Raw genomic sequence first — 6,669 nt, 5'->3', positions numbered from 1 at the left:
TTTAATAGCCTGATAATGCCCTCTACCCGAGGACCATATATTAATCTGATTTTTTGGAACAGGAGACGGAAGAGGGGCTTTGTTCGTCTGGCCCACGATCGTAATCTCGGTATTGCAGCTTAATTGGAACGGTGCACATCCCTTTGACTGTAAGAAAAGAACCAACCCAGTGGAACTGGACTGGACTGACTGGACTGACTGACTGACTGACTGACTGACTGGACTGACTGACTGGATGATATCCTCCTTAGCAGAGCAGACACAGCAGCAGGAGTCCTTACAGGTGTGTTGGTTAAATCAGCCACCTCCCTTTTCGCCCCTTTTGTGTTTTCCCCGCCTCTTTTTTTTTTTTTTTTTTAAATTTAAAGGGGTTGCTGATAACCGCCTTGTTGCCACTGGGCAACGCTTTGGAGTCACCTCATGTCCAATGCAATCGGGCGCCGTCATGTTTCCGTCCGCGCCCTGTGGCAGCCATCGCCGGGTTTCTTTCATCTCGCATAAAATCTTCGCCTTTTACTAAAGATTTCCGTGGAGGGGAACTGCCCGAAGCCACGGGTATTTTTGGAAGCTCCCCACGTGGGGGAGCTGCACCGTCCAAAGCAAGCCGCCGGTGTTTTGTTTTAAGGCGGCGGCAAGCGGGCGGCGTCCGCTGGCCCCGCTCCCTCAGAACTATGTGAGCGCCGGGGCGTCAGAGGGGGCCGCCGGACCTCGCAGTTGTGGGGTATCGCCGCCTTTTTGGCTAAGATCAAGTATCAGGAGATAGCGATGGTGGCCATTGAAACATGGTCAGATCCCAAGGTTTGAATGCGGTGCCTGGTGCCGGTGGAGAAGAGGGAGAGGGTGACTCAGAAGTTTTGAGCCAAGATCGGTCGAGGGAGCTACTTCGGGTGACGGACAAGAGGTGCTGTGCCTGCAGGAACTACATGGATGGGACCTGTTTGACGCGGACCTTCCTCGACGTCGGCGGGATGAAGGAGGGGTTTCGTGCAGGGGAGGAACTGCTAGGGAAAATCGGGCGGAGGCGGATGGGATGCGGCGGGCGAAGTGGCGCATGCACCAACACTGTCGCGGGTGCAGGTCTTTAACCCCCACGCGGCTTGTGGAGGATGTCCGGAGCTTGAAGGAACGGTATTGCATCAATTCTGGTCGGATGGGCAGCCGATATTGGACTCCAATGGGATTTTGGACAGGCGCGGAGCTTCGCTATGGCTTCGCTCTTCTGGGGTCGTGGTGGTGCGGCCTCCCCACGCTGTTGCTGGGACCTGACCGTGGGAGAGTGTTCACACCGACTTGCCAAGTGAGTGCTGGGGGTGGGGGTGGGGCATTTGCGGGGAATGTATGTTAAGCCATGTTTGCGCCTGGGGGTGTGGGACATGTGGTGAAAGATTGTACTGAGTTGAAGGAGGTGTTTTATGTGGGGACTGGACCACCACGGCTTGGTTAAAAAGCAACGGCGAAGTTATGCTGGGTGGTGACGGGCGCCAGCGGGGTTCCTGCTCTGGTACGGGCTCCCCGGGTGTCGGGTGAGGGGAAGCAGGGCCCTGCAAAGACGGTGCCGTGGTGGAGAAGACGGGACTGGGGAGGAATGTTATGACGGTGCCTGCTGTGTCTGCTGGTGGTGTGGTGGCTGGATCGCAGGGTAGCCAGGTTGGCTGCTCGGCGGCTACGGCTACTGGCCGCAAGAGATGGCGGCAAGATGGCCGGGAGGTCAAAGGTGCGGCTGGGTCAGAGGTCGTGGGCTGTGTGAAGAGGGTGGAGTCCAGGGGTTGATGCTTGCTTCGCAGGAGCAGGAGATGGGTGGAAGCTGCCAAGGTGACGGGGCAGTGAAGCCCCCAGTGGATGGGAGTGGAACGTCAGGTCCGGTGGGCCGGCAGAAGGTGGAGGCGATTGTGGCTGTACCGGGGCTCTTGCCCCGTGGTTGAGGTGGAAGTGCCCAGGGCTGGGAAGGGGAGAGGTCACTCTACCGTTCAGGTGGGGGTTGGGACGCGGAGAGCGGAAAACGGACGAAGGGTTTGGGTTGAAGTGTTTTGTATGGGGGGGTTGTGTATCTGTGTTTCTGTGTTTGTGGGTGTGTTGTTTTGATGTATGGGGATTAAACAGTGTTGTGGGTGGGTAAGGTTTTTGGTATGTGTGTATGCCTTCAATGTGTTTGGTCGGGCCTGTGTGCCTGGGTTTTTTTGTGATGTTATGTGTTATTGTTTATGGTGCAGCCTCTAGTCTGGCCTTTAAATTAACTTCCTTCTGTATCTTTTGTGTGTTGTGTGTATTATGTGTATATCTCCTGTGTGTTGTATTTTTCAAGGCTGTTTGCTCTGTTTATATTCAATAAAAAAAAAATCTGTTCTTATCAGTTTAATATCTGATACGCCCTCACCCGGTGACCCCGCTATATTAATCTGATTTTGGAACAGGAGACGGAAGAGGGGCTTGCCCGTCCATCACGACGAATTCGGGTATTGCAGCTTAATTCGAAATGGTGCACATCCCTTTGACTGTAAAGAAAAGAACCAACCCAGTGGAACTGACTGACTGACTGACTGACTGGACTGACTGACTGACTGTGATATCCTCCTTAGCAGAGCAGACACAGCAGCAGGAGTCCTTTGCCAGGTGTGTTGGCCAACCGCTTCACCTCCCTTTTCGCCCCTTTTGTGTTTTCCCGCCTTTTTACTCTTTTTTTTTTTATTTATTTAAAATTTAAAGGCTGTTGATAACTGCCGCCTTGTTGCCACTGGGCAACGCCTTTGAGTCACCCTATGTCCACGGTAATCGGGCGCGCTCATGTTCAACCAACCGGGCGCGTCCTGTGGCAGCCATCGCCGGGTTTCTTCATCTCGCATAAATCTTTCGGGCCTTTACTAAAGATTTCCGGGAGGGAATCCGCCCGAAGCATGCAGAGCTTTGGAAGCTCTGCTTCAAGGAGCTGCACCTGCCTGTCCAAAGTCAAGGTCGGGTGTTTTGTTTTATGGGCGGGCGGGCGGGCGGGCGGTCCGCTGGCTGGCCCCTCGCAACCATGTGAGCGCCAGGCGTTGCAGAGGGGCCGCCGGACCCCCGCAGTTGTGGGGTATCGCCGCCTTTTGGCTAAGATCAAGTGATAGTAATCGAATCATGGTGACTAGTAATGCTTCTCGGTCGGCCCCCCAGGTGCTAATTCACGCACACCGCGGAGGTAATTGGTCGTGGAAGATGATGTGGATGCATCAAGGAAGGTGGACGCTGGATTACATTATGGATGGCATTTTTGGATAAGGGTTTTTTTCGTTTCCTGGATCGAGGGTTGTTATCATTCCAGGATTCTCTTTAGTTGGATTTCATGATGAGTTTTTGGAGCACAAGGACTGCCTGGCCTTTTTTGCGGATTTAACCAGCAGAAAAAAGGACAGCGAGTTGGTGAGCCGGACTTTCTTGGTTCCTTTGTTTGGCCATGCTAGCATTTTGCTGCATGTTCACTTGTATAACCCGTGGGTTGAGTTAAGGATATTTTTTGTTTTTGAAGATGTATTGTGTTGAGGTTCGGGGGAGATAAGTGCCTGAACAAGTTTGGGGTTGGAATGGCCGCCGACAATTTTGGCAGTTAAATTTAAAGGCAGATCCTGTGAACCCAGGACTTACTGTTCACCCTCCGGGAATTTTTTTTAGTTGGGGCCAAATAGAGGCTTTTGTGTTATCAAGGGCAGCCTCTTTGCACAAAGACTTGGGTGGGTGGGGGCATGAAGGCCGGCATGTCTGGAATTGTTTGCAGTCGCGGTGTGGCAGGGCACATGGCAGTGAGTGCACTGCCCCGCTAAAGTGTAACTTCTGCAGTAGCCCTGACCACCTCTACAGAGCCTGCCCGGAGCGGCAGAAAACTTTAGCGGATGTAGTGGGGGAGGACAGCCCGGGTGCTGGGAAGCTGAGCCTCGAATCGCAACAGCCGTCTCGGCGCCTGGCGGAGACGGGTAGAAGGCGCTGGAAGTGCTGGTGTGAGGTGGCGAAGATGTTTTGTCGACGGCCTGGCTGGAGGCAGCTCTTCAGCGGCGGCCACAGGACCTGGGGAACTCCTCCTGAGAGTGCTCTTGGTCTCCTGGGTGGCCTGGAGGTCCAGGTAACAGCCGGAGTGGAGGCTAATGCTAGCCTTAAGCTGGAGAACAAAGAGGGCAGCCGTGATGGCACGGGAGGGGACTCAGGGCTCCATCTGGTGGACCAGGAGGGAGGGTGCACCCTATAGCCCGGCCACATTCACCAGCGTGGATTTTGATCTGGAGGGTCTGGACCCCATGCCGGGTCCCAGCGATGAAGCGGACGTCATGGAGCAGCCTTGACGCCGGAGATGGGGAGCAAAGGCGGCCCAGGGCCGTTGCCGGAGGCCGCCGGGCGGGACGGCAGCGGGAGAAGAGTACCGGCTGGTGCGGTGTCGGTGCCGACAATGGGCTGCTGGACGGGGAGCAAGCCACGTGAGGAAGGAGCCGGGGAGGTGGACCTCTCCCGGTTCACGGACGGGGCTCTGGGCTGGGCGAGGGGCGAGTGCAGACCCGGAATCGCAGCGGGTGGAGTCGGCGGAGGCTCTCTCCCTCTGTGTGCCTGAGGCGGCGGGGGGACCGGTCTCAGGTGTATGGTCTTGCGGAGGGGAGAGGGGTGCAGATCTGGTGCAGGGGTCGGGAGCCGCCGGGCCGCCAAGACCCTGAACCCGGGTGGTCAGTGGACAGGCCATCGTCCCCCCTGTCTAACAGGTTTCTCGCCCGATGATAGCCGAGTCCCTGCTACCCTTGGGGCGGGTCTTAGTGCCGGAGAGGGTTTCCACTAGGAGAGGGCAGGACAGGGCTGTGGACAGGGGCAAGGACCAGGAGGGGAAGGTGGACTAGCTCTGAGTGCTAAAATGATGTAATATGTTATATATTTTAGGTGTTTGGTTTAGGGGCGGGTTGGGGGGGGAGGTGGTTTTTCATTGCTGACATTTTATGAAGCTTCTTTTCTTTAATATCCAGAGTCTGAGGGAGGGCAGAAAGCGGGGTGCTGTTTTTGAGTTTCTGTCTTCTTTGGGGTATGATGTTTTTCTTTTGCAGGAAATGTCATTTGAGGATGAGGGGATGTAAAAAAAAATTTAAGGAGGAATGGGGAAGGGGACCCCTCTGTGTAGGGGTGGGGTGCGCGATGCTGATAGGGTGGAGTATTCTTTTAGTTCTTGGGGCTTTGTAGGTAGAGGTGGTGGTGTGTACGGTGCCAGGCCAGAGCAGTGTGGCAGACGCGTAAGTGGGGGTGGACCTACGCTTAGTTTGTGCTTTATACTCCAAGTGTGAGGGGGAGCGGGTGGGTTTCTTTGAGGGTTTAGCTCCGTTTTTTTTATATGTCCAGGTGGTGGTGGTGGGGGGGATTTAATGTCTGTTTGGATAGGGGGTCGGGAAGTGTGGAGCTAGAGCAGTTGTGTAGGGAACATAGGTTCTGGGATACCTTCAGGTGGCCGGGGTGGGTGGAGGCGGGGAGCTACATGGAGGAACTCAGGGGGTGGAGAGTCCCGCCTGGACTATTTCCCTTTCCCTCATGGGTGGCTACGGGTTCGGCTATCCCGCCTGGTGTTCCACCACCAGCCATCGGGTGGAGGCTGACTTGGGGGAGGGAGGCGGCAAGGCCGAGGTGGCCATTCCCCAACCGGCTTTGGAGGAGGAGGAGTCTGGGAGCAGTGTGGGGCAATGTTGAGGGGGGTGGAGGCAAGGAGGGCTTTACGGGTCCCAGAGCTGGTGGGAGTATGGAAGGTGGTGACGGCCTCCGCCAGGTTTGGGTGGGCAGAGGAGCAAACGTAAGCAATGAGGCGGATCGGGCGGAGATCTCCGGAAGCCGAGGCCTGGCGTAATCGGTAGAGGTGCCCAGAGGAAGGAGAGGGTGAAGTTTTAAAGGGGAACGGGGTCTTTTTGAGGGGCAGGCGAGGAGGTTGGAAACCGTGGCGGGAGGGTGGCCGCGTGGAAGATCGCCTTTGCAGACAGCTTTGGTGGGTGAGGCAGCAGCTGGTGGGAGATGAGGGGTTGAGGATGGCGATGTATTGGCAGGACCGCCCAGCCGAGATAGCCCCAGGGTGTATGGCTCCAGTACTATGAGGCGCCTGTTTGTGGAGAGGAGGGGGAGCTGGCGAAGCCTTCCGGTCAGCGTGGAGGGTAGGGTGGGGAGTGGCGCCAGCTGGTTGCCCTGGCGGCTCTCCGGGCAGCTGGAGCATTAGCTTTGCTGGTCGGCGAAGGCTCAAAAGTCCCCGGGGCGTATGGTCGACGTCAATTTTTCGGTCTTCTGGGGGGGTCCAGTCCGTCTGGCGGAGGCGGGAAAATTCCCAGGGTCCTCCTCCATGTTGGTTGGGCCGGGTGACCCTCCTCCACAAAAGGGACACGCCTCGTTCCAAAAATTGAGGTCGGGAGCCACCTCCCTCACGGCAGTCGACTATAAAATCCTCGGCAAAGCCATGGTCGAGGATGGGAGGTGGGGATGGGCCTCAAGTGGTCGGGGAGTGAATCAGACTCGGGGTCCCGGGAGGTCCCGCGGCTTAACCCTCAGTTGAGGACGACGGCCCTGATGGGATAGGCCTTCGCCCTCGGCAGCTTTAAAAGTGAATCGTATAAAGGCTTTGATGAGGGTGCGGAGCTTTATAAATTACCTCCCCAACGCGGAAAGCGACGGGCTCTGGGTCTGGCTTCCTGCGGCGGCCGAGCT

The 6,669-nt window shown here is 56.5% G+C and overlaps 1 non-coding gene and 1 pseudogene across 1 annotated transcript; both read left to right on the top strand.

Moving 5' to 3' along the window:
* The first annotated feature begins 474 nt into the window (after window positions 1–474).
* LOC125290673 lies at window positions 475–587 on the top strand. Its single transcript, XR_007192863.1, has one exon. It is a non-coding gene; the product is annotated as a U5 spliceosomal RNA (small nuclear RNA).
* Window positions 588–2,306: 1,719 nt separating this feature from the next.
* LOC125290672 lies at window positions 2,307–2,487 on the top strand (annotated as a pseudogene).
* Window positions 2,488–6,669: the final 4,182 nt, after the last annotated feature.

Source organism: Alosa alosa, unplaced genomic scaffold (assembly GCF_017589495.1).
Source record: "Alosa alosa isolate M-15738 ecotype Scorff River unplaced genomic scaffold, AALO_Geno_1.1 AALO_1.0_unplaced_784, whole genome shotgun sequence".
Taxonomy (NCBI): Eukaryota; Metazoa; Chordata; class Actinopteri; order Clupeiformes; family Clupeidae; genus Alosa; species Alosa alosa.
The sequence above is the reverse complement of the archived record's forward strand: the minus strand, read 5'-3'. Positions and strand labels throughout refer to the sequence as shown.